The sequence below is a fragment of the Saccopteryx bilineata genome, chromosome 1, assembly GCF_036850765.1.
Source record: "Saccopteryx bilineata isolate mSacBil1 chromosome 1, mSacBil1_pri_phased_curated, whole genome shotgun sequence".
NCBI lineage: Eukaryota > Metazoa > Chordata > Mammalia > Chiroptera > Emballonuridae > Saccopteryx > Saccopteryx bilineata.
In genome coordinates, this window is record NC_089490.1 from 127,667,232 (window position 1) to 127,694,039 (window position 26,808).

General features: G+C 40.3%; 1 protein-coding gene and 2 non-coding genes across 7 annotated transcripts in view; 1 reads left to right on the forward strand and 2 right to left on the reverse strand.

Annotated features, from left to right (window-relative positions):
* Positions 1 to 571: 571 nt before the first annotated feature.
* SCN8A (sodium voltage-gated channel alpha subunit 8) overlaps positions 572 to 26,808 on the forward strand; it is a 265,318-nt gene continuing 239,081 nt past the window's right edge. For all 5 annotated transcript variants that reach the window (XM_066265290.1, XM_066265307.1, XM_066265314.1 and 2 more), the window contains exon 1: positions 572 to 695. The gene's annotated coding sequence lies outside the window, so the exon portion shown is untranslated. The remainder of the gene's footprint in view (positions 696 to 26,808) is intronic.
* TRNAG-ACC (transfer RNA glycine (anticodon ACC)) lies at positions 8,716 to 8,791 on the reverse strand. The gene has a single exon. It is a non-coding gene; the product is annotated as a tRNA-Gly (tRNA).
* TRNAN-GUU (transfer RNA asparagine (anticodon GUU)) lies at positions 19,764 to 19,839 on the reverse strand. Its single transcript has one exon. It is a non-coding gene; the product is annotated as a tRNA-Asn (tRNA).

Consider the following 26,808-nt stretch of genomic DNA (forward strand, 5'->3'; position numbering starts at 1 on the left):
TACCTGGCATTTCCTTCTGCGACTGCCCTTCAGGAAAAAGGTAAGGTGTGGCACTTACAAGGGCCACGGGACACTCGAGGCAACACAGCACCTTTTGGGTTTCAACGCCCAGGTGCTGGCGGGAGGTGGGCTGGAGCCTCTCGGTCCCGCGGGATCTCTCAGCCGGGGTGGGGAATCTTCCCCGCGCGGCTCCGCGGGGGCGTCGCCGAGGCTAGCCCGGGGACTCTGGCGAAGCGTTCCGGTGGGGCGCCGCCTGTCGACGCCCAACTCCCTCGCCCTGGACCCGCTGCGGGAGGCGCGGGGACGCGGACCGGAGAGGCAGCTAGCGAACCGGCGGGCAGGCGGTGCGGCGCGGTGCGGGCGCGCTCCGCAGGGGTAGGTGGGCCCCGGAACGGCGGGAGGGGCCAGGCGCGCGCTCGGGGCTGGCGCGGGGGCGGGGACAGCGGAGAGGGCGGAGAGGGCGGAGAGGGCAGAGAGGGCAGGGGTCCGGGCGGCGGGGGCGCGCGCGGCGGCGCGCAGCGAGCACGAGTCATCAATTATGCAAGGACCCGACGGCGCCGGGGGCGGGCGCGGGGAGCGCTCCAAGATGGCGCCCACCGCAGTCCCGCCCGCCGCAGCCTCGGCGCCTCTGCAGTCCGGCCGCGCCTCCCGGGCCCTGCGCTAGGGCCGCCGCCGCCTCCCTCTCCGCCGCTGCCGTAAGTCGCCCCAGAGCCCCGGCCCCGACGCCGCTCCTCGTCCGCAGAGTCCCCTCTGTCGCCTCTGGACCCGGGAGCGGGGCTCTCCCGTCCCCAGTCAGGGGCTTTGCCGCAGAGTGCGCGGCCGGGCTCGGGGGGCCGTGGAGCTGGGTCTGTGCCTGCTCTGTTTGGGACAGGTGTTCGGAAGTCTTGCTTCCTTCTTGGTGTTTACCGGGGGTCCCTGAGGAGAACTGAGGACCACCGGCCCCCACCCCGTACACCCTGCATTGGGGGACACTGGCCTTCCCCCGGCGCCCCTTTCGTAGCGCACCCCCCTTCTTTCCCAGTCTCGCAGGGCCCGGGGTAGTCGGGCCCCTCGCCGGGTTGTGTTGAGGAGGGGAGCGCGGTCGGGATCCTCCTGAGCAGCCCCTTAGCTCAACCCCTCCCCCATGTCCTACTGCATCCTTCTCCCCCGTCCGGCTCCAGATTGTCACCAACTGCAGAAATCAGGGGCTCCTGGGCTCTCAGGGCAGCCAGGACTCCCCTTGCCCCTTACTCAGACGCGTCCGTCCCCCTCCCGGTAGGGTGCTCTGGGGCTGTGTTGGGGGCCCCCCGGGACCTCCTTCGGCAGGCTAGGATTCCTGCATTAGGGAGTACATCACTTTCAGAATGTCCCCTTCCCCCTCCCCTACGCCACCCGATGCAGAGCCTGTTCCAGTCCCCGCTCCTTTCCCTCCCCCACCGTACCAGCAGCACCTCGGGCTTCTTGTTAGCGTAGGGCTTATGGTACTCCCCAGCTCCACCGGCGTGGACCCTTCCTCTCTAGTTTTCTCTCAGTACTTGGCAGACCGCAAAACCTGCATTTTTCAAGGGAGCTCAGCTCCATCCACTCCGAGCCAGACTTGGCAGCTAACTTTCCAGGGGTCAGCCAGGGCTTTCAGACCCCGGGGACCCCCAGACTCGAGGGTGGGGTGTAGTGGGAATCATTTCACAGCCTGATAAATAAGATTCTTCAAACCGTACGTTCCTTCCAACTACTCCACCCTGTGCCCTCTTCCTCACTTACACTGCAGTTTTTGAAACATGGAGTAATACAGTTTATATCCAGAGATTCCAAGATTCAGCATCAGTGTGCGTAATAAAAGGTTGTCATCGGTTGGGGAGGGTGGATTAAAGAAACTTTGCATTGCATCTGGCTAATTCGGGAGGTGGGAGAAATAATTAGTATGGAGCAAGCTCTACCTACAGGGAAAACTGCTTTTAATGCACAGTGGGCACCAGAGAAGCAGGGATGGAAGCAGGAAGTGTGGGTGAGGGCTTTGAGGGCAAAGGGAGAGAGTGCTTTTTATAACAGTTTTCTGGAGTTTGAACCTGGAGAGCCTTTAGCGAGGTAGTGGTGTTAGGGCTGGGGGATATTTTAGCTTTCCAAAGGAGATTTCAGGTGTTGTAGATTTTCCTGTTCTACAATCTCTCCACACTTCTCTTTTCTCCATGTGCATTAGAAGATAATTGGGGGTGGAGGAGCATTTTTTGATGTATAATGCAAATGGCTGGATACATGACCACCCAGTAGTACCATCCTGGAGGGAATCTCGGGGGAATCAGACTTGAAATGCTGAAAGCTTAGTAGCACATTGCCTATAACCTGGTTCTTGAAATACTGCAGTGTTTTTTCTTTGGAACTCATGACCCATAAGGCCTTCAATTCTCCCTGAGAGAGAATTTGATTGCTTGGATGGGCGGGGGATGGTGATGGTTTGGTATTCTGCAAGCATTCTCTGTCCTAGAAATTGAGACTCTCCCTGAAGAGGGCTGCAAGCATGTTCTGTGTTCCTTGAATATGATAAGGGTATGTGTGAATGTGTTGTGTTTCTTCGATGGGTATCATAGAGCAATTCTTGGTAGTTCAGGCCAGTTATTGGTTTCTTTGTTTGAGTTTGAGAAGCTTACTTAATATAGCTTTGGTTTTCATTTGGGGTTTTGTCAACTTTTATCAAAATACTTGAAGGATTTTATTTTAAATTAATAAAGGATTATGAAATGGAATATAGCTTATCTAAAAGCAAATAACCATACAGTTGCTTGTTGCTGTCTTTGTAGGAGCTTTAACAAATTTTTCTCACCAGCCAGCTTTGGTTGCTTATGTTAGTTAGACTTGCACCAGGGTTTCTTGCTGTGGTGCTGAAAGGACAGCTCCCTGTCCCCTCCTGCCTTGAAGTCAGTGCACACATGCTGAACATGATTTGGGTTTTTCTTTGCATTTATTATCAGCAAGCTTTCCTATAGATGTGTGTGTGCATGCGCAGTTGGGTTTATAGTTGAGGTTGCAGGCCTAGTTATCATATTTTATTACTCCCACATAATTCTTCATTTTGGCTGTCCCTCATGGAGACAGTGTTTTACAGGCTGCAACAGATCCATGTGTAAATCACACAGTGACATTTTGCTGGCTGCATTATTTCAGCACGTTTCAGTAATATCAAATAGCAAGAAAATGTTAATATTAGGGAGTGGTTCTCAACCGGGAATAATAAGAAAGCTTGCTTAAGTTAATTAAGTTGGATTAGAGGGCATCTTCTCTGGTTGATTTAAACAGTGAGCTGGGGAAAAGGCTCAACACAACTGAGGCGTGTATGTGATCCATTGAATAACTAAACTAGGCTTTTCAAAAAATTATTTTAAAATTCTAGAATAGGAAGAGGGCCATAAAATCCAGCACAGGAATCCCTTATAAGGAGCTCTCTGCTTTGAACACTTCCATTGATAGGCAACTTACTACCACATACAGTAGCTCATTTCATTTGTGTTTCACTGTGATTGAAGTACTTTAACATCATTGGGAAATTAAAAGACATATAAACTGGATCTGTGTCAGGGGAAAATGTCATACTTGGGCTTGTTATTAAGAAAAGATTGATACTCACTGTTCAATGGAGAGTATACAAGAAACCTGCACCTGCTTGAAAAGAATATGGAGATAGAGATAACCCATATAAAGCAAGAAAATATCCTATGGATGAAAAAGAATTATCTTGAGCGTGCTGTTATTATGTAAAAAGTTCTAGAGACGTGTGCATAAGTTAATACTTAATTCCTATGTATTATATCTGAGAAAATAAACCCACACTGTATAGAAAGTGTTAAAATACATAATTTATACATAGTGAGAGTAGTTTCCTTAATTATGAAAACACACTTGTTGCAGAAAAATTTTAATGTATATAAAAAATGAAAAAAGTCAATCTTATCACAATAAGCAAAACAATTGTCTGTGTTTTATTGTATCAATTACAGTTGACATACAATATTATATTCGTTTCAGGTATATAATATAGTGATTAGACATTTATATAACTTAAAAGATGATCACCCTGGGCCCTGGCCAGTTGGCTCAGCAGTAGAGCGTCGGCCCAGCGTGTGCAAGTCCCAGGTTAGATTCCCGGCCAGAGCACAGAGGAGAAGTGCCCATCTGCTTCTCTACCTTTCGCCCTCTCCTTCCTCTCTGTCTTTCTCTTCCCCTCCCGCAGCCAAGGCTCCATTGAAGCAAAGTTGGCCTGGGCACTGAGGATGGCTTCATGACCTCTGCCTCAGATGCTAGAATGGCTCCGGCCACAATGGAGCAATGCCCCAGAGGGGCCGAGCATCGTCCCCTGGTGAGCATGCTGGGTGGATCCCAGTTGGACGCATGCAGGAGTCTGTCTGACTGCCTCCTGGCTTCTAACTTTGGAAGAAAAAAAAAAGATCACCCTTGTTATTCTAGTACCCAACCGACACAATATTATGTATTATTGACTGTATTCCCTATGCTGTACTTTACATCCCTATGACTATTTTATAACTACCAATTTGTAGTTCTTAATCTCTTCACCTTTGTCACCCAGCCTCCCAACCAGCAATTTATTCTCTGTATCTATGAGTTTGTTTCTGTTTTATTTGTTCATTTATTTTGAGAATAATAGTATTTTTAAACTGAGCCTTTAAAACTCTTATGTTCATAGTCCATTAAGTAGTTATTTAGGGATTTAAACACCAGATTGTTATATTTCAATTTACCTTTTTTTTTTGAATCATTTAAAAATTTTACAGAAAATTATCTTTAATGTGAAAAAATTCATTCTTAGAATTGGGCTCCTCTAAAGCCTCTTGATTTAAGTATAGCAAGTTAACTAGAAAAGTAAATAAAGCTTTCTTAATGAATCAACAAATATTTTCCTTCTGCACCTGCTGTATGTGAGACCTTGTATTAGCGAGGCACTACCACTTTTTAAATGGTAATAATCAGCTTAGAAAATGATACCATGCCCAAAAACTATGGCTATGAAAGTGTTAAAGAAAGGGAACAGAACTCCTGCCCTTTGTGCATATTAACTGCTGGAATGTTGTGTGGCAGAAAATTAAGTCTATCCCAGTGATTCAGCCTAAAAAAGACTAGATTGTTCAAGAATAAGAAGTCAGTGCAGGAAAAAAAAAAGACTGAAGAAGTCTGTTGGACAATTTTTGTCCCTTTGTGAAGTAATAAAGACACAACCAGGACATGCAGTTAAGTACTATGTCAGGAATTAAGGTGAAATGAAGACCCAAGAAGTTTGTCATAGTTATACTGTTAAGGAAATTCCAGAAGCACTATGAGCTTTACCTAACTTAGACAGAACCAAGTTCAAGTCTTGACTCTGCTACTTACTAGCTTTGTGACCTTGGGCAAGTTATTTAATCTATCTAAGCTTCAGTGTTCTCATCTATAAAAGTAGGAATAATAATTAATATCTACATTGCAGGGTGTTTGTGAGGATTAAATGAAATCTCTGTTTCCTTATGGTTTCTGACACATAGAGCTCAATATATATATTTGTATTAGCTCTTTTTCATCTAGGGATTTAACAGCTTAGAGTGTATTTATATATGTATTTGATGTAGTATATATGTACTATATTAAATTTCAGTAGTCAAAAAGCATATGGTTGCTTTATCTTCAGTTTGGCATGGAGGTACCTTGACTTGGGTGGACATTGCCAGTCTAAATGGAGAAAAGTTTTACTCTACTATTGTAGTGCTGATCTTCACCACTGTGGTACAAATGCAGTTACCAGAGTAGCTTTTTCCTCATTCGTTCCCAAACTATTCTAGAATAGGACATATTGCCAAAAAGGAAAGCTCTGGCACTCACCAACTAGCAGGCAGCTGGGCTGTTTTTGGCTACAACCTGGGATCTGAAGGTGGAATGGACCCAAAGGCCAAGGCTCCTCTTTATTCTTCCTTGAGCTGGATATCTTAATTTGGCAAGTGATTATACAAGTTTGGAGTTGCTTTCTTCTTCAGCACTATTCTAGGTTTCCCCATTATGTAGTCTTAGAACTGCTTTATTTGAATGGGCCTCATACATTTAGGTCTAATGGCTGACTGTCTACTTTTGTTAATTATTACTTTATGTTTGTATGTTTATAAAAACTTTACAAATTTTTCTTTCAGTTGGTTGATTGAGTTAGGTAAAGCAAATATTATTCTACCCATTTTATAGTTGAGGAAACTAAGTCAGTAACCTAGTGCTTGAGTTGTCTAGGACTATTGAACAATTACTAAGTGGGGTAGTGAAGACAGACACCTAGATTGGTTGACTCATACTTAAAGATTTTTTTCCCCATTAAATAGTGTTATATTCTGATGTTCATATAACCAGGTAGTGTGAACAATTTGGCTTTATTTTAAGAAATTACCATTGTCCTAGGTCACTAAACATATTTAGTGACCTAAATATTCTGAGATAGGCAGAGGGGAAGCAAAAGTACCTTTGAAAGGGAGCATTTTGGAAGTAGGAAGGATAAGGAAAAATGAACAGAAGGTGTATCAACAAATAGACTATGGATGAAAATAGGAGCCAGTGAAGTAACATATGTACTGTATTTGTTTCATTTCTGTGACTATCCTAGCTATCCTAGCTACTTTTTAAAAGGTCATCATCATGTCTTGGTGTCAACCTATCTTTTTACTTTCTCTTGCCCTTAAATGTATACACTTGGCTACTAATAAGTGCTCTCACATTGCCAACCTAAGTTATAACCAGGACCACAGGGGAATTATGACCACTACCACCTGGACTCATTTGCTTATGTAAGGCTGAACTTGGTGTCAGACTGAGAGAAGGGCAGAGTACCCTGGGGATTGGTGCTAGGAGGGACATGCACATTGGAGCACAAAGTGTTCTGGCAAGTTCTTGGGCTAGAAGAGCAGAGGTGAAAGAGGATAACAGTTGAGATTTTCCTGAGGTATGTGGGGACGGGTCATACTGAAGAGTGTGTAACAACAACAACAACAACAACAAAAGCTGGAACCCTGAAGGTCTAAGAGGTGTCCTTAGTTTGGGACTGAAGCTCTCTTGATCCTGGGAGTCCACCAGGTTAGGATGTTAGGAAGATGAAAATGTTAGCTGCAAAGTTTTTGAGTACTCTTACATGCGCTATTGGTGGTAGGGAGAGGCATCCTGTCTTCATTGGGATTGTACCAGGATCTGGAAATGGAAAGCACTGAAACCCCTCAAAAGACATATTAATGGACTCCTTTCATGTTCAGTTAATTAGTGCATTTTTATTCTGTAAAATCTTTTGAGTTTCTGGGGAGTAAAATCTTTAGAGAAATACAGTGAATGCTTATTTACCCAGGGATGGATTATCTAGGCTGTGAATTATACATGTCATTTATTTTCCTCCTCTTTTCTACATTGAGGGTATTTAATTGATCATTAGCATTTCCACCAGAGTGAACTTGGGAAGGGAGAAAAAAATCAAAATTAAAATGTTACTTACATTTTTAGATAATGATTGGTAAAGGAAGAGATCACAACTACTTTATCAATGAAAATGCAATTCATTTTCATCTATTCTTTTTCTCTCCTTGTTTTAATAGCGTTGAGAATTGGAGCTGAGCCTCCAGAAATTTAATGTTCACTGGAAGCCAGTGTGAAATAACATTTTTCCTTCATTTTACTGAGCAATAGCCCTGTAAATAAATAGGGCTTAACTTATTACACGGTCAGTTTCTTGTTTCAGGAAGAATTCTTTTTCAATTAAGGATAATGCAAACGGCTTTCACTTCACATTCACTAGTGTCTTTTTGTCTTAATAAGAAGCTGAGTGAAATGCTTTTAAGTGAAAACAAATTGGTGCATTATAATTAAATTGCAGAGAAAAATGAGCAGGTTGCAAATGAGACTAGTAGAGCTTTCTTTCTCAGAGGTCAGAATACCCAGAAATCTCATTTTCTGTAGAATTCTCAGTTGGATATCCTAAGATTTTTGGTGAAGACTAAAGAGGAGAAAGTGTCTTTTTTCTGGGAAAAATGTCTTGAAGAAAATAAGGCATTTTAAATGATTTGTATTGTAATAGGGAAGGAGGTATTGGGAGAGTGAAGAATCATCAGAGCAGAGTGTGAGAGAAAGTGAAAGAATGCCTACAGTGAAATGGATGGGGATTTGGGGAAATATCCAGATTTTAAAAAGAATTCTTTCCCCTCAGCAGACACCTTTGGGTACATCTCTTGTACTACTGAACTATGTAGATTGATCCTGATCGGGCATGGAAATTTAGGAAAGTGCTTTTATTTTTTAAATGTATAACAAATCGATGTTTCTCTCCCTCTCTGTAAAAATTGCTTTCTTTATTTGCTCTCTGCATTGGAAAAGCTGGAGAATATTTTCTTGCTTTGTAACAAAAAATTTAGTAGCATTCTTTTTTTTTTTTTTTTCATTTTTCTGAAGCTGGAAACAGGGAGAGACAGTCAGACAGACTCCCGCATGCGCCCGACCGGGATCCTCCCGGCACGCCCACCAGGGGCGATGCTCTGCCCACCAGGGGGCGATGCTCTGCCTATCCTGGGCCTCGCCATGTTGCGACCAGAGCCACTCTAGCACCTGGGGCAGAGGCCACAGAGCCATCCCCAGCGCCCAGGCCATCTTTGCTCTAATGGAGCCTCGGCTGCGGGAGGGGAAGAGAGAGACAGAGAGGGAAAGTGCGGCGGAGGGGTGGAGAAGCAAATGGGCGCTTCTCCTGTGTGCCCTGGCCGGGAATCGAACCCGGGTCCTCCGCACGGTAGGCCGACGCTCTACCGCTGAGCCAACCGGCCAGGGCTTAGTAGCATTCTTAAAGGTTCCCTTCTCCCTCACTTTTTAGGATTTTAAGTCATTTAAGGTAAAAACACTTTCTCAAAAGGCACTGTTGAAGGCCTCTCTCCTATTCTATGAGGTAAAGTGTATCTTTTACATTTATTTGTTTGAATAATAACAGAGTTCAAAAATAGGAGGCTTCAAAGTTAAGTCTTTTTATACTGTCTTCCAGTCACCCAATATGTATTCCATAAAGGCAACTACTATTACCAGTTTCTCTTGTATTTTTTCTTCATGTACATGCAGGTATAAACCTCCTCTTCCCTCACCCCAGACACAATTATTTCCATTGTCTTTTGAGGAAGACTTTGAAAATAGTTTGAGGATTTGAACTCTAATTATAGATCATCTTAGAATCCGGCATCCCCAACCTATGGCCCCTGGGCTGCATGCGCCCCCCTGAGGCCATTTATCCCCCCCACACACACACTTCCGAAAGGGGCACCTCTTTCATTGGTAGTCAGTGAGAGGAACACTGTATGTGGTGGCCCTCCAACGGTCTAAGGGACAGTGAACTGGCCCCCTGTGTAAAAAGTTTGGGAACCCCTGTAGACTTAGATCAATTCATTTCCCCTTTCCTTTAGACATAAATAATCCCTCTATGTTTTATTTTTCTTAATATATATTCTAATTTCTTGGCTTATTTAAAGTAAAAAGTTAGTTTGAGTGAAAGGAGCCCTTTTCTAACAACTACATTGCTTTTTAGGATTTTCAGTTGAGAATTATTTATGAAAAATAAAAGTAGAGAGGAAGATATGGCCTTAAGAACTATTAGTCTCAATACATACATAGAATTATTGCTTTCTGTGGGGAACTATAAATCACCTATCCTGACCATACCAATCAACAGATATTTAGTGAGTAGCATTGTGAAAGGTGTTGAAAGATATAGAAAAGATAGAGCGTATATCTTAGGACTTCATTTATTTGGTGAAATAAATTATCAACACAAAATGTTTAATAAGTAGATGTTTTCATAATGGTTCATGATAGCAATAGAAAAGGTTTTAATTGCCACATAAGTGGTATAGAAAATAAATAGGTTTTTTAGAAAGGAGAGAGCTTCAAGTTGGTATGATTAATGAAAGAAATATGGGCTTCACAGAGTGGTTTGGGTAGAACAGCGTGAGCCAAAGAGAGAAGGTGAGAATGTACAAAGTATTTTCAGGGAGCAGTGAACAAATCAGTTGGACTGGGGTAGAATCCCCCTACCCTCACCAGTGGCAGATAAGCCTGCAAAGATAGATAGGGTAGAGTTAGCCAAACATTAAGAATTTTTGGAAGTTGCATTTATCCTTAGAGACAGTGGAGAACATAGACGATGTCTAAGGGAGTACAGAGTGGCACATCATCAAGCTGTGCTGTAATATTATAGGAGGATTGAGCAGCAGTGTATAACAGCATGGGCTAGAACTAGGAATGGACATCCAGCTAATGGGCTCTTTGATTTGGCCTAGCTATGTGGTGACAAAGATTTGGACTAGGATAATAATAAAGATGGGAAGGAAGGAAAATAATAAAATAATTTTATATATGTTTGTCACATACTTGTGTTTGTTTAAGTAGCAGTTTTCATTAAAAAAATTTTTTTTTTTGACAGAGAGTCAGAGAGACATATAGGGACAGATAGCTAGGAAGGGAGAGAGATGAGAAACATCAATTCTTCATTGCAACTCCTTAGTTGTTTATTGATTGCTTTCTCATATGTGCCTTGATGGGGGCAGGCACGCTACAGCAGAGCGAGTGACCCCTTACTCAAGCCAGCAACCTTAGGCTCAAGCCAGCAACCATGGGATTATGTCTGTGATCCCATGTTCAAGCCAGCAACCCTGAGCTCCAGCTGGTGAGCTGGCGCTCAAGCCCGCGACCTCGGGGTCTGGAACCTGGGTGCTCCACATCCCAGTCCAATGCTCTATCCACTGTGCCACCGCCTGGTCAGGCTAAGTAGCAGTTTTATAATGTAAGAAATAGTTTATAGGAAGACTCAGTAGGACTTGATGAATGACATTACAAGGGGAAAAGGGAGGAAAAATAAAGATTATTTTGCTATTTTAAAGTTTAGAGACAGACTATTTAGAAAATCTGGGGAAGTATGTTCTGTAATACATATTGGCAGTCTAGTTCAGAGCGTCTTGTTTAGCAAACTTTCTTAACTTCTGATTTTTAATACTTTCTCTGCAGAGGGGTTTTACCCCCCTTGAGCTTGTAATGTTTTTTATTTTTTAAGGAAAACCTAGATCTCCCAACTTCTTCATTCACTGTGCCCTCTCACGGATAAAGATTACTTAATCTGTGTGGGTCTTTATTGTTTTCTTATTTTGGAGTCTTTCATTCTATCCATTTATAGACACTTAACTCATCTTTTTTCTTGATATTTTCAACTAACCTTCAGTTTAGTGTGTAAAGAAACAGGAATTATGCTCCTTTTCATAGACCTAGGAGATAGCTATTTTGTCCTTACTGAAACTCTGTGGCTTTCTTTCTTTGATCATTTGCTTTATATTCCATGTGCTTCATGAGAGCCATAGTATTTGAAATTACAGGCTGAATTAAAGGTAGCAACTGAGAGGATTCTAATAGATGAAAGTAGAGGGAAAGAGTTAAGCCTTATCTCCAGTGCTATTGCTTTGTTTTAGGATACAAAATCTTTGGCTGTGGACATAAAATGTCAGACTTGACTTGCATAAACTTTCTTGTCCAAGCTGGGGTATAGGACAAGTGGGCATCGTGTGCATCTTCAATATGTAGTGGTAATTAATTTAGAGCAAAGGCTGAGCTCAGGGAACTTGGGTTCTGTTCCAGCCTTTAGTAAAGATCATTGAATAAGAAAAAAAAAATTAAAGGTGATTGGAACATCAGAATATGTAGTACATACAAAATAGCAGAGTGAGAAAAGTAATTTAGTGCAATAAAATTTTTTGTTTACAGTGTTGATATTTTTTTCTTCTCACCACTAAAGTTACTGAGTTCTTGCAAATTCCATTAACATTTGCCCCAGTTTGTGCTTAGACAGTTGGCAGAAGTCCCCATGATTTGTATGGAACTAGTAGAGCAAGTAGAGTTCATGTACAAGATGTTAGTAAATTTAGTACTCTATTTAGGGATACAAACATCCTTACAGTGATCCCATTAAGAGGTTCTCTATGCAATCACATTGTAAATTTGTACCTAACTCCTATTTTGAATACTCAAAATAACAGTGACTAAGAACAATTAAACAACAGTTGGTTGGGAAGGCATTCTTCAGATAGCCTTGTATGAGGAAAGTTCATAATGACCACTTTACTGAATGATGGCCATTTGTTTTTATTAATATAGATGTTCTAGTGCAAGTAGTATTTATAGATTTTTATTTTTTTGCTTTCCTTCTTTTTGTAATATTTCTTCTTCCTTGTCTCCAGGAAAGGGAGGGTGGTATAAGATTCACAGGCACAGACTGAGTATTTAACTGTAGAGGGGAAACAAAGTAGAATGATCGTGTGAGAATTTCACTTACCTCACAAGGCGTTTTTCTTTCTGACTCATACTGGAAACTTCAGACAAAGTGCCAAAGGGGTAAGACTTCTATTATTTTGGGATCTTAATGTAGACTTTTGGCAATAGAAATTGCTCAAAAGCTTTATAGGTCAAAGAAAATAAATCCATTCTGTGATGAGTGGCTATGAGAGACTTGTTATTAATTAGATTTGAGTGTTTTCCATCTTTAATTTTGATCATTATATCCAGCCTGACCCTTGGGATCTGATGTGCTTTGTTCCTAGCCACATGCTCCTTTCTGACCATTAGTAGTAAGTCTTTGGTTTATATTGTACCCCGTAGGTTGTAGGAGTTGCCATATCTTTCGCTTCCCACTCCTCAGCAGGCTGCCTTGCTGGTTTCCTGTGCTGAGTCATAGCAGTCATACAGGGCACTGTGACTTATTTTCCCTGCTTGGGCTCTGTTCTGGAGCTCTACCTTTGACCAGGGTAGTGCTCAGAGAAAGGTGTATTTGTTTGTTTCTTTTAAAGGACAATGCATTTACCACTTAGTGGAATCTGTTGCAAAATCTCAAGAAAAAGAAATCATTCCCAGAAAGTAGTGACATTTTTCTAGCCAGGATTCCAGAACCATCAGCTCCGTATAGGCACTGCTTTTGTTTTTAGATGTTGAGTTGTCAGGGCATTTCCAGCTGTTTTTTCCTTCCATGGTTTAATTGTAGAACCTGGTAAGAGTTCTTATTTGTGGCAACTGAATGCTGCCTTTTGGAGATATTATAAAAACCCAGTGTGTATCTACAGTGCAAAGTATGGGTGCTTGTCTGCATTTTGGGCAAGAGGGTATCAATGTTATTATGGCCAAAGTTTAGGCATCAGAACCCCTGCAGTCTAGTTGTTGCTTTAGGCCAGCGGTTCTCAACCTATTTATTATACAATACATTTTTAAATAAGATATGTATTTTCCAATGGCTTTATGGCTTTAGGAGACCCCTGTGTTTTGGTCGTTCGACCCCCGCCGGGGTCGCGACCCACAGGTTGAGAACCGCTGCTAAGTGCTCCTGGGACAAACAGCGTCCTTCTTCCTATTTGGAAACTTATTCCTATCAAGGAACTATAACCAAATAGGGTACTCTTTCCTTCACAAAATTAAGTTAAATAGAACTAATAGTTGAAAACCTTTTAAACTTCTAGTTCATATATGGCAACTATATTTTTTCCTTTTAACATGTTTAACAGTTTTGGTTGTTTTTCTTTTATTGTTTTTATTTTTCAAATTTACAAATAGTACAGTTGATAAAATATTGGTATACAATTCCATAAATTTTAGCACATGTATTGATTCATGTAATCACCACCACACTCAAAATACAGAAGGGTTCCCTCACCTTAAAAAGTTCCCCACTGCTGCCCCTTTGTAGTCTGATTCCTTCTAAACCCTAATCCCTAGCAACACCTTCTCAGTTCTCTGTTCCTATGGTTTTGCCTTTTCAAGAAGGTTGTATAAATGGAATCATATACAGGATATAAATTTTTGATTGGCTTTTTCACTCAGCACAATACCTTGGAGATTTAATCCATGTTATATTTATCAGTAGTTAGTTCTTTTTTATTGCTGAGTAATATTCTATCTTATGGTTACATAACAGTTTGTTTATCCATTCATCTGTTGGAGGATATTTGAGATATGTCCACTTTCCAGTGATTATGAATAGTGCTGCTGTAAACATTCATATATAGGTTCTTGTATGAACCTAAATTTCATTTCTCAAAGATATCCTAAGAGTGAGATTGCTGGGTAATATAGGAAGTGTATGTTTGCCTTTATAAGAAACTGCCAAACTATTTTTCAAAGTGGTTGTGCCACTTTATATTTCTATCAGCAATGAAAGAGAGTTCAATTGCTCCATAACTTCATTTGTACTTGGTATTGTCAGATTTTTAAAAAATTTATTTTATTGTGGTAAGAACACTTAATGGTGAGACCTACCCTCAGCAAAATTTTAGATGTGCAATACATTATTGTTGACTATAGGTACAAGGTTGTACAGTGGGTCTTAGAGTTTATTCATCTTACTTAAATAAAACTTTATGCACATTGATTAGTAACCTCTCATTTTATTCTCCCCACATCCTCTAGCAATCATCACTTGATCTATTAATCTATTTTAAATAACTCATATAAAGCAGAATCATGCAGTATTTATTTTTCTGTGACTGGCTTATTACACTTAATGTTGCCAAAGTCCATTTTGTATCCTGGTGAAAGTCCATGTTGTATTGTGTCATAATTTTCTTTTTTTTTTATTTTTATTTTTATTTATTTATTTTATTTTTATTTTTTTTTCATTTTTCTGAAGCTGGAAACAGGGAGAGACAGTCAGACAGACTCCCGCATGCGCCCGACCGGGATCCACCCGGCACGCCCACCAGGGGCGACGCTCTGCCCACCAGGGGGGCGATGCTCTGCCCATCCTGGGCGTCGCCATGTTGCGACCAGAGCCACTCTAGCTCCTGGGGCAGAGGCCACAGAGCCATCCCCAGCGCCCGGGCCATCTTTGCTCCAATGGAGCCTTGGCTGCGGGAGGGGACGAGAGAGACAGAGAGGAAAACACGGTGGAGGGGTGGAGAAGCAAATGGGCGCTTCTCCTGTGTGCCCTGGCCGGGAATCGAACCCGGGTCCTCCGCACGCTAGGCCGACGCTCTACCGCTGAGCCAACCGGCCAGGGCCATAATTTTCTTTTTAAAGGCTGAATAATATTCCATAGTGTGTGTATGTGTATGTATGCCACATTTTAAACATCAGTTTATCTGTTGACAGATATTTAGGTTGTTTCCAATCTTAGCTCTTGTGAATAGTGCTGTGGTGAACAGGGGAGTTCTGATATCCCTTTGAGAGCCTATTATTAATTTCTTTGGATATATACACAGAAGTGGGATTGCTAAATCATATGTTAGTTCTATTTTAAATTTTTTGAGGAACCTCCATACTGTTTTGTATAGCAGCTATATCCTTTTGCACTCCCAGCAACAGTATGCAAGGGTTTCAAATTTCTACACATCCTTGCTAACATTTAATGTCTTTTTATTTTAATAGCCATTTGACAGGTGTGAGGTAGTATCTCATTGCAGTTTTGATTTGCATTTTCCTAATGATTACTGACATTGAGCATTCAGATTTTTTATTCTAGTCATTTTAATAGGTGTGTAGTGTTATTCCATTATGGTTCAATTTGCATATCCCTAATGGCTAATGATATTGAGCATCTTTTCATATACTTATTGACATCCATATATCTTTGGTGAAGTATCTGTTAAAATCTTTTGCCTGTTTTTTTAAATTGGATTATTTTCATTTCTTTTTTTTCCAAATTATAAGATAAAGTTTATTTAGAAAGTTACAGAGGTAGTAGAAGTGAGCAAGCTGGGCTGTGGAGGCTCAGGAAACAAAGCAAAAGGAGGGCCCTTGGAGCTTAGGAGAGAGGAAAGCAAAGATAAAGAGCCTGGGCAAAGAAGAGGGAAGGGAAGGGCGGCTTGCTCCTGAGAGGGAACGTGCTCTGAAAATTTGTTTTCTTACTGTGAATTTTGAGAGTTTTTTTTTATTGTATCCTGGATATGAGTCTATTATCAGATAAATTAGTTGGACATATTTTCTCCTAATGTGTAACTTTTCTTTTCATCTCTTAATAATGTCTTTTGTAGAGCTAAAGTAAAATTTTGATTAAGTCTAATTTGTCTGTTTCTTTTATGGATCATAGGTTGTTGTTTTTTAGGGGGGGATCATGTTTTGATGTAAGAATTCTTTTTACATCAAAAGAAGGCTACTTTTTTCCTAAAAGTTTTTTATAGTTTCAGATTTTACATTTGCATCTTGATCCATTTTAGTTAATTTTTGTATGGGTTATGAAATTAAGGTCGTTTTACTAAAATATGTTTATTATTATTATTATTATTATTAAGTGAGAAATGGGGAGGCAGAGAGACAGACTCCCGCATGCACCCAACCAGGATTCACCTGTCATGCCCGCTAGGGGGCGATGCTCTGCCCATCTGGGCCCACTGCTCCATTGCTGGGCAACTGAGCTATTTTAGCACTTGAGGTGAGGCCATGGAGCCATCCTCAGCAACCAGTGCCAACTTGCTCCAAACAATCAAGCTGTGGCTGTGGGAAGAGAAGAGAGAGAGAGAGAGAAAGAGAGAGAGAGAGAGAGAGAGAGAGAGAGAGAGAAAGAAGTAGAGGGGGTGGGATGGAGAAGCAGATGATTGCTTTTCCTGAATGCCCTGACCAGGAATCGAACCCAGGACTTCCACACACTGGGCTAATGCTCTACCACTAAGCCATCTGGCCAGGGCCTCATTAAAAATATTTTGTTGAGAAATTTGTTCATATGGATATTGTTCTGTACTTTTGTTTTTTTCTTGTGCTGTCTTTGTCTAGTTTTAGTATCACGATAACGACGATTTTATTAAAACAATTAGAAAATGTTCCCTTGAATATTTTTGGAAGAGATAGGTAAAATTCCTTCTTTAAGTATTTGGTAGAATTCTCCAGTGAAGCCATCTGAGCCTAGAATTTTTTTGTGTGTGAAGGTTTTGAAACTACAAATTTGATTTCTTTATTAGATATAGGTTATTCAGATTGTTGATTTCTTTTCAGGTGAGTTTTGTTAGTCTGCGGCTTTCAAGGAATTGGTCCATTTCATCTAAGTTGTCTAATTTATGTACATAGATATGTTTGTATTATTGTCCTTTTTATCTCTTTAATATCTGTGGGTCTATAGTGATACTGCTTCTTTCATTCTCTTTATTGACAATTTGTGTATAGTAGTCCCCTTATTTGTGGGGGATACATTGCACTGCCCCCAGTGGAGGCCTGAAACTTGGATCATACTGAACCCTATATATTTATACTATGGTTTTTCTTATACATACATACCTGTGATAGTTTAATTTATAAATTAGGCACAATAATAGATGAACAATAATTTTTTAATTTTTTTTAATTTATTTTATTTTATTTTTTTTCCGAAGCTGGAAACGGGGAGAGACAGTCAGACAGACTCCCGCATACGCCCGACCGGGATCCACCCGGCACGCCCACCAGGGGGCGATGCTCTGCCCCTCCAGGGCGTCACTCTGTTGTGACCAGAGCCACTCTAGAGCCTGGGGCCGAGGCCAAGGAGCCATCCCCAGCGCCCGGGCCATCTTTGCTCCAATGGAGCCTCAACTGCGGGAGGGGAAGAGAGAGACAGAGAGGAAGGAGAGGGGGAGGGGTGGAGAAGCAGATGGGCGCTTCTCCTGTGTGCCCTGGCCGGGAATCGAACCCGGGACTTATGCACGCCAGGCCGACCGGCCAGGGCCAATAGATGAACAATAATCAATAATAAAATAGAACAATTATAACAATATTGTAATAAAAGTCATGCAAATGTGATGTCTCTCTCAAAATATTATATTGTACTTACCCTTTTTGTGATGATGTAAGGTTATAAAATGCCTTGTTAAGTTGAGAACTGTTGTCTCTTCACTTAGAGGAAGCACTTTACAGCTTCACTATGGTGGCATATCCGAATTGCCAGCATTACTACTCTTGCACTTTGGAGCCATTATTAAATAAAATAAGGGTCACTTTGTGATAGCCTGATAGTAGATCTGATAACCAAGATGGGTACTAAGTGACTAATGTAGTGGGTGGGTAGCATAAACAGCTGGACAAAGTGATGCTTCATGTCCCAGACGGGATCAAGAGAGGTTTCATCAAGCTACTCAGATTGGCATGTAGTTTAAAACTTATGAATTATTTCTGGATTTTCCATATAATATACTCAGACTGCAGTTAACTGCAGGTAACTGAAGCCGCAGAAAGTGATACCGCCAGTAAGAGGGAACTACTGTATTCATTCATTTTGGGGAGAGGAAACCGATCAATTTTACTTATTTTTTCAAAGAACCAGCTTTTAGAGGAAAAGAGAACAGAGGGAAAGGGGATGGATGATAGGATGGGATAAATCTGAAGGGAATGGGGGAGGGTGCTATGGGGAGGGGGGCAAGGGAGATGTTGAGGGGAATATGGAGGAGGGGGGATGCATTCAAAGCAACACTAGAATCTATGTAAACACAGTAAATTAAAATCAATAAAAAAAGAACTAGCTTTTGATTTTGTTGGTTTATCTTTTGTTTTTTTCTGTTTTCAATTTAATTCATTTCTATTCTTTATTTTCTTCCTTCTGCTTGCTTTGAGTTAATTTACTTTTTTTTCCAAGGTAGATTTTTGATTTGAGACCTTTCTTTTTTAATTTAAGCTTTTAACTATGCATTTTCCTTTAAGCACTGCTGTGGGCTGCATTTCACAAATTGATATGTTGAATTTTTTATTTCCCTTGAGACTTCCTTTTTGACCAATGAATTATTTAGAAGTACAAATATTGATTGACTTATGACCTATACAACTTACGACCATTTGACTTTACGACTAAAATCGCTAGCCACGGACTGCTCCGTGTCTGGCAGCGGAAGCGTTGCCCAGCTGGGCGTTCAACAGTGCAGACCAGCTTCCGGCAGCACTACCATCTCCACATGCTCCATTTCAACTGTTATCCCAGACTCGGTACAGCAATTTGTGTTTTGTGTCTTGGATATTTTTCATCAAACCCTTCCCAAGATGTCTACCAAGGGGAAATTGTCTTTGCAAATATTAAACCAGTTGTACTGGTAATGCAGTGTTTTACTTAAACCTGACGAATGTAAAAATAAGAAACCAAATGGTGTAGAGATGATACAAATGGCATAAAATGAACAAAGAAAATTATGATATATAACAATAGTGAAAGAAAATTATGATAAAATATGACTTAAAGATTTTTATAACATCATTTCACAGTACTGTACATATAGCGTACTCAACTTACGACCAAATCGTTATGTCAGAACCAATCATGGTTGTAAGTTGAGTACTTGCTGTATGTTTTGAATATTTGGAGTGTTGGGAGATTTTCCAGTCTTTATTTTATTGGTTTCTAGCTTAATTCCATTTTGGTCACAGAGCATACTTTATATGATTCTAATACTTTTAAGTTTGTTAAGATTTGTTTTATGACCCAAGATATGGTCTACTAGGGTGAATGTTCCATGTATACTTGAAAACTGCTATGTGAAATTTTTTTTTTGTATTTTTCTGAAGCTGGAAACGGGGAAGACAGTCAAGACAGACTCCCGCATGCGCCCCACCGGGATCCACCCGGCACGCCCACTAGGGGAGATGCTCTGCCTACCAGGGGGCGATGCTCTGCCCCTCCCGGGGGTCGCTCTGCCGCGACCAGAGCCACTCTAGCACCTGGGGCAGAGGCCAAGGAGCCATCCCCAGCGCCCGGGCCATCTTTGCTCCAATGGAGCCTTGGCTACAGGAGCCTTGGCTACAGGAAGGAGGGGATGGGGGTGGAGAAGCAAATGGGCACTTCTCCTATGTGCCCTGGCCGGGGATCGAACCCGGGTCCCCCGCACAACAGGCCGACGCTCTACTGCTGAGCCAACCGGCCAGGGCCTATGTGAAATGTTTTATAAATTTAGTTGATCATATTGTTCAGTTTCTCTGTATTATAGATTTTTAAAAAATTAAAATGTGATTTAATTAATATTTAATTGCAACATTATATTTTACTTCTTTATTTTTCAAGTTTATTGAGGTGTATTTGACAAATAGGAATTGTATATATTTAAGGTATAAAATTTTATGTTTTGAAATCCTTGATTTTTTTCTCTCCACTTGTTTTATTGATTACTGAGAAAGGAAGATAAGATCTCCAACTATAATTATAGATTTGTTCTCTTCTTTCCTTAGTTCTAGCAATTTTTGCTTGTATTTTTGAGGCTCTTTTGTTAGGTGCATATACATTTAGGATTGTTATGTCTTTTGGTGAATTACCTTTTTATCATTGTTTATTTAATGTCCCTTTCTATTCCTGGTACTTTTCCTTGCCTTGACATATACACTGTTTAATACTAATATACCACTGCAGTTTTCTATTGATTAATATATATATATATTTTTTTGTAATTTTCTGAAACTGGAAACGGGGAGAGACAGTCAGACAGACTCCCACATGCGCCCGACCAGGATCCACCCGGCACGCCCACCAGGGGGGATGCTCTGCCCCTCTGGGACGTCGCTCTGCCAAGACCAGAGCCACTCTAGCGCCTGGGGCCCGAGGCCAAGGAGCCATCCCCAGCGCCCGGGCCATCTTTGCTCTAATGGAGCCTCAGCTGCGGGAGGGGAAGAGAGAGACAGAGAGGAAGGAGAGGGGGAGGGGTGGAGAAGCAGATGGGCGCTTCTCCTGTGTGCCCTGGCCGGGAATCAAACCCGGGACTTCTGCACGCCAGGCCGACGCTCTACCACTGAGCCAACCGGCCAGGGCCTTGATTAATATTTTTATGGTACACATTTTTTCCCCTTTTTACCTAAAATGTATTTTTTCAATTTTGAAATAATTTCAGATTTATAAAAAGAGTTGCAAAAATAATACAGGGTGTTCCTATGTGCCCTTCATCTAGAGTCTCCTAATGTTAACATCTTACATTAGGTACATTTATCAAAAGTAAGAATTTAACATTGGTACAGTACTTCATTAAGTAAGCTACAAATTTTATTTGGATTTCACCAGATTTTCTACTAATGCCCCTTTCCAGCTCTATAATTCAGTCCAGGCTGCCAGATAGCTTTTAGCATGTTTTTTATTTTAAACCTACATGTATTATTCTATTTAGTGGGTTTTTGGAAGACAGCATATAGTGTGCCTTTTTAAAAATGTTCCAGGTCCTGGCTGTTGGGCTCAGTGGTAAAGCATTGGGCTGAGTGGTTGTCCTGGGTTCAATTCCTGGTCAGGGCACACAGGAGAAGCACACATCTGCTTCTTCAACCCTCCTCCTCTTGCTTTTTTCTCTCTCTTCTCCCCTCTTGCAGCCATGGCTCAATTGGAGCAATTGGCCCCAGGCTCTGAGGATGGCTTCATGGCCTCCACCTCAGGTGCTAAGAAATGGCTCCTGTTGCAGTGGAGCAAGGGCCCTAGGCGGGCAGAGCATTGCCCCCTAGTGGGCTTGCCGGGTGGATCCTGGATGGGCCGCATGACAGAGTCTGTCTCTACCACCTCTCCTCTCACTAAATTGAAAAAAAAAATTTCATTGTGACAGTCACTCTCCTAATTGATGTGTTTAGAGACTATTTACATTTATAATTATTGATATTTTGGAATTTGGTCTACCATTTTATTATTTGTTTCTCTTTGTTCTCTCTATTTTGGTTTATTTGTTTGTTTCCCTATTCTTCTTGGATTATTTGAGTATTTTTTAGTATTTTATTTTATCAAGTGTTTTTTAAAAATTAATTTTAATGGGGTGACATTGATAAATCAGGGTACATATGTTCAGAGAAAACATATCTAGGTTATTTTGACATTTGATTATGCTGCATTCCCATCACCCAAAGTTCAATTGTCTTCCATCACCTTCTAACTGGTTTTCTTTGGGCCCCTCCCCTCCCCCAGCCCCGCCCCTCTCCTCCCCCCTACCCCGTAACTCCCACACTTGTCCATGTCTATGAGTCTCATTTTTATGTCCCACCTATGTATGGAATCATAAAGTTTTTAGTTTTTTCTGATTTACTTATTTCTCTCAGTATAATGTTACCAAGGTCCATCCATGTTGTAAATGATCTAATGTCATCATTTCTTATGGCTGAGTGGTATTCCATAGTATATATGTACCAAAGCTTTTTAATCCACTCATCCACTGACAGACACTTGGGCTGTTTCCAGATCTTTGCTATTGTGAACAATGCTGCCATAAACATGGGGGTGCATTTCTTCTTTTGAAACAGTGCTATGGTGTTCTTGGGGTATATTCCTAACAGTGGTATAGCTGGGTCAAAAGGCAGTTCCATTTTTAATTTTTGAGGAATCTCCATACTGTTTTCCACAGTGGCTGCACCAGTTTGCATTCCCATCAGCAGTGCAGGAGGGTTCCCTTTCTCCACATCCTCGCCAGCACTTATTCTGTGTTGTTTTGTTGATGAGCGCCATTCTGACTGGTGTGAGATGATATCTCATTGTGGTTTTAATTTGCATTTCTCTAATGATTAGTGATGTTGAGCATTTTTCCATATGCCTATTGGCCATCTGTATGTCCTCTTTGAAGAAGTGTCTATTCATTTCTTTTTCCCATTTTTTGATTGGATTGTTTGTCTTCCTGGTATTGAGTTTTACAAGTTCTTTATAAATTTTGGTTATTAACTCCTTACCAGACATATTGTCAAATATATTCTCCCATTGTGTAGTTTGTCTTTTTATTCTGTTCTTATTGTCTTCAGCTGTGCAGAAGCTTTTTAGTTTAATATAGTCCCATTTGTTTATCCTGTCTTTTATTTCACTTGCCCGTGGAGATAAATCGGAAAATATATTGCTGCGAGAGATGTCAGAGAGCTTACTGCCTATGTTTTCCTCTAAGATGCTTATGGTTTTACGGCTTACATTTAAGTCTTTTATCCATTTTGAGTTTATTTTTGTGAATGGTGTAAGTTGGTGGTCTAGTTTCATTTCTTTGCAGGCAGATGTCCAATTTTCCCAACACCATTTGTTGAAGAGGCTGTCTTTACTTCAATGTATATTCTTACCTCCTTTGTCAAATTTCAGTTGTCCATAAAAGTGTGGGTTTATTTCTGGGTTCTCAGTTCTGTTCCATTGATCTATATGCCTGTTCTTATGCCAGTACCAGGTTGTTTTGAGTACAATGTCCTTGTAGTATAACTTGATATCGGAAGTGTGATACCTCCCACTTTATTCTTTTTTCAAGATTGCTGGAGCTATTTGTGTTCTCTTTGGTTCCATATAAATTTTTGGAATATGTGTTCTATATCTTTGAAGTAAGTCATTGGCATTTTAATCGGTATTGCATTGAATTTATAAATTGCTTTGGGTAATATAGACATTTTAATGATGTTTGTTCTTCCTAACCATGAGCACGGTATACACTTCCACTTTTTTGTATGTTCCCTGATTTCTTTTATCAATGTTTTATAATTTTCCGAGTACAAGTTTTTAATCTCCCTGGTTAAATTTATTTCTAGGTACTTTATTTTTTTGGTTGCAATGGTGAAGGGAATTGCTTCCTTAATTTCTCTTTCTGAAAGTTCATTGTTAGTGTATAAAAATGCCTCTGAATACTGAGTATTAATTTTATATCCTGCCACCTTGCTGAATTCATTTATCAGGTTCAGTAGTTTTTTGACTAAGACTCTAGGGTTTTCTATATACACTATCATATCATCTGCAAATAATGATAGTTTTACTTCTTCTTTTCCAATTTGTATGCCTTTTTTTTTTCCTGTCTGATTGCTGTGGCTAGCACTTCCAGAACTATGTTGAATAAGAATGGTGAAAGGGGGCACCCCTGGCTTGTTCCAGATCTTAAGGGGATTGCTTTTAATTTTTGCCCATTGAGTATGATGTTGGCTGTGGGTTTGTCATAGATGGCCTTTATCATGTTGAGGTATGTTCCCTGTATTCCCACTTTGCTGACAGTTTTGATCATGAATGGGTGCTGGATTTTATCAAATGCTTTTTCTGCATCTATTGAAATTATCATGTGGTTTTTCTCCTTCCTTTTGTTTACATGATGGATCACATTGATTGATTTGTGAATATTGTACCAGCCTTGCTTTGCAAGAATAAATCCCTCTTGATCATGGTGTATGATTTTTTTCATATATTGCTGGACTTAGTTTGCTGATATTTTGTTGAGGATTTTAGCCTCTAAATTCATCAGGGATATTGGCCTATAATTTTCTTTCTTTATGTTGTCTTTGCCTGGTTTTGGAATCAGAATTATACTCACCTCATAAAAGGAGCTTGGAAGTCTTCCTTCTTCTTGAATTTTTTGAAATAGCTTGAGAAGAATAAGAGTTAGTTATTCTTTGAATATTTGGTAGAATTCACTTGTGAAGCCATCAGGCCAAGGACTCTTCTTTTTTGGGAGTTTTTTGGTAACTGATTCAATCTCATTTGTTGTAATTGGTCTGTTTAGGTTTTCTAATTCTTCCAGATTGAATTTTGAAAGATTATATGTTTCAAGGAATTTGTTCATCTAGGTCAGTGTTTCCCAACCTTTTTTGTGCCATGCCCCACCTTAACCTTTCTAAAATTTTTATGTCCCCTCCATGTAACATACATAACTTTTAACATTAAAAAATTGATTTGTTCACTGAATAAACATAAATCATGGTTTTTAATGTTATTATAAAAGTTCTAGGAAGAAATCACTATGAAATTGTTAACAAAACACAGTAAGTAAAATTTCAAAACATATAATGAAAAACAGAAATTTAAATTCCAAATAATTTTAATACAGATTTTTCTATATTAATTTATTATTTTAATTTAGTGTGATCCTTGTGCTTGATGCTTGCTACACAGAGATTTTATATTAGGTTCCAATTTGGTTAGCTTTAGTCTCAAGTCTCCACGTTGTGTTATATCCAGCCGATTTCTTTTTTTTTACCAGTAAATCATTTACAGCACTAAATCCACATTCAGCTAAAAATGAAGATGGAAACGGTAGCAATAGTTTTCTTGCACATTTGGTTGAATTTGGGTATTTGATTTCTGTTTCCTCACAAAGCCATGCCATCGCTCCTTTGATATTAAATAAAGCTTTAACTGACTCATCATTTTGCAATTCTGCGAGTTCTTCTTGATACTGCATATTTGATATATCAGACAAATCCACTAACATTGGCTGCATCATCCATGTTGGGAAATCAGTTTGTTTTAAATCAGAAAATCTTTCTTTTAAATCAGCCGATAGAATATTCAAATGATTGACAATAACAAGTAAAGCAGTATCAGTTACTTCACATTTTTGGAGCCAATGAAACTGTTTAAAGTTTTTGTTGTTAATATGTTTCTGACATAACTCAATATTGGTAATGAAACCAAATATCTTTGCTTTTGCATCGACAAGAGTTTTATTTGTTCCTTGAAGTTGCTTATTTAATATATTTAGTTTTTCAAAGATATCGGCTAAATAACTCACAAATGCTTTACCATCTATTGTTAACAGATACTTCATTTCAGGTTTGTCGCTTAAAAAATCACTAAGAGTATCAAACAGTTCCATAAATCTTTTCAAACAGTTTCCTTTAGATAGCCATCTTACTTCAGTATGAAGTAAAAGTCTCCCATGGTCTTCATTTTGTTCTTCACAAAATAGCTTAAAAAGACGCTCACATTTGGCACTAGCTTTAATAGCATTAACACACTTTATTACTGTATGTAATACTTCATTCAGAACAGACGAGATGTTTTTAGCTACCAAGTTTTCCCTATGAATAACACGATGCACAAGAATCATTTCTGGATTCGCATCTTTCATCAATTTTAAGCAGCCATTTTTCTTGCCCATCATATTGGGAGCACCATCTGCAGCACAAGATGTTATATTTTTCATTGGTATATTATTGACATCTAAGTAGTTTTTTAGCTTATTATATATATCTTTGGAGGTAGTGGTGCTTTCTAATCTTTTTTTTTTTTTTTTTTTTTTTGCATTTTTATGAAGCTGGAAACAGGGAGAGACAGTCAGACAGACTCCCGCATGCGCCCGACAGGGATCCACCCGGCACGCCCACCATGGGGCGATGCTCTGCCCACCAGGGGGCGATGCTCTGCCCATCCTGGGCGTCGCCATGTTGCGACCAGAGCCACTCTAGCGCCTGGGGCAGAGGCCACAGAGCCATCCCCAGCGCCCAGGCCATCTTTGCTCCAATGGAGCCTTGGCTGCGGGAGGGGAAGAGAGAGACAGAGAGGAAGGCGCGGCGGAGGGGTGGAGAAGCAAATGGGCGCTTCTCCTGTGTGCCCTGGCCAGGAATCGAACCCGGGTCCTCCGCACGCTAGGCCGACGCTCTACCGCTGAGCCAACCGGCCAGGGCTTCTAATCTTTTACAGAACAATATTTCTTCAGCAAAATGTCCTTTATCAATATATCTTATGTAAGTTATCAATACTGTCTCACTGTCTCTCAAAGTTGATTCGTCCATTTGCAAGGAGAATTTTCTTGTTTTCAGCTTTTCAATAAGTTGTTTTTCAATATCCTCACTCATTTAGTCTATTCTTCTGCTAACAGTATTGTCACTGAGTGGCATAGCTTTTACATCTTTGTCATCTTTTTCAAGAACCGTTTTAAGAAATGCTGATATTGACGGTTTTATTAAATTCTCTCCTATAGTGTGATTTTCTCCAGTTTTAGCGATGAATAAAGAAATTTGATAACTAGCCTCAAGAACACGATTATTAGTTGAAGTATGAGCAGTAAATAGAGACTTTAATGTTGTTCTTTTTTCAAAATTTTTCTTTAAAGTTTTAAAGTAACTCAAATCTGAATTAATATGAGCACTATGTTTCGCCTTCAAATGCGCCTCAAGACGACCTCATTTGATTGATTCATTGATCAAGCATTGCTGGCATAA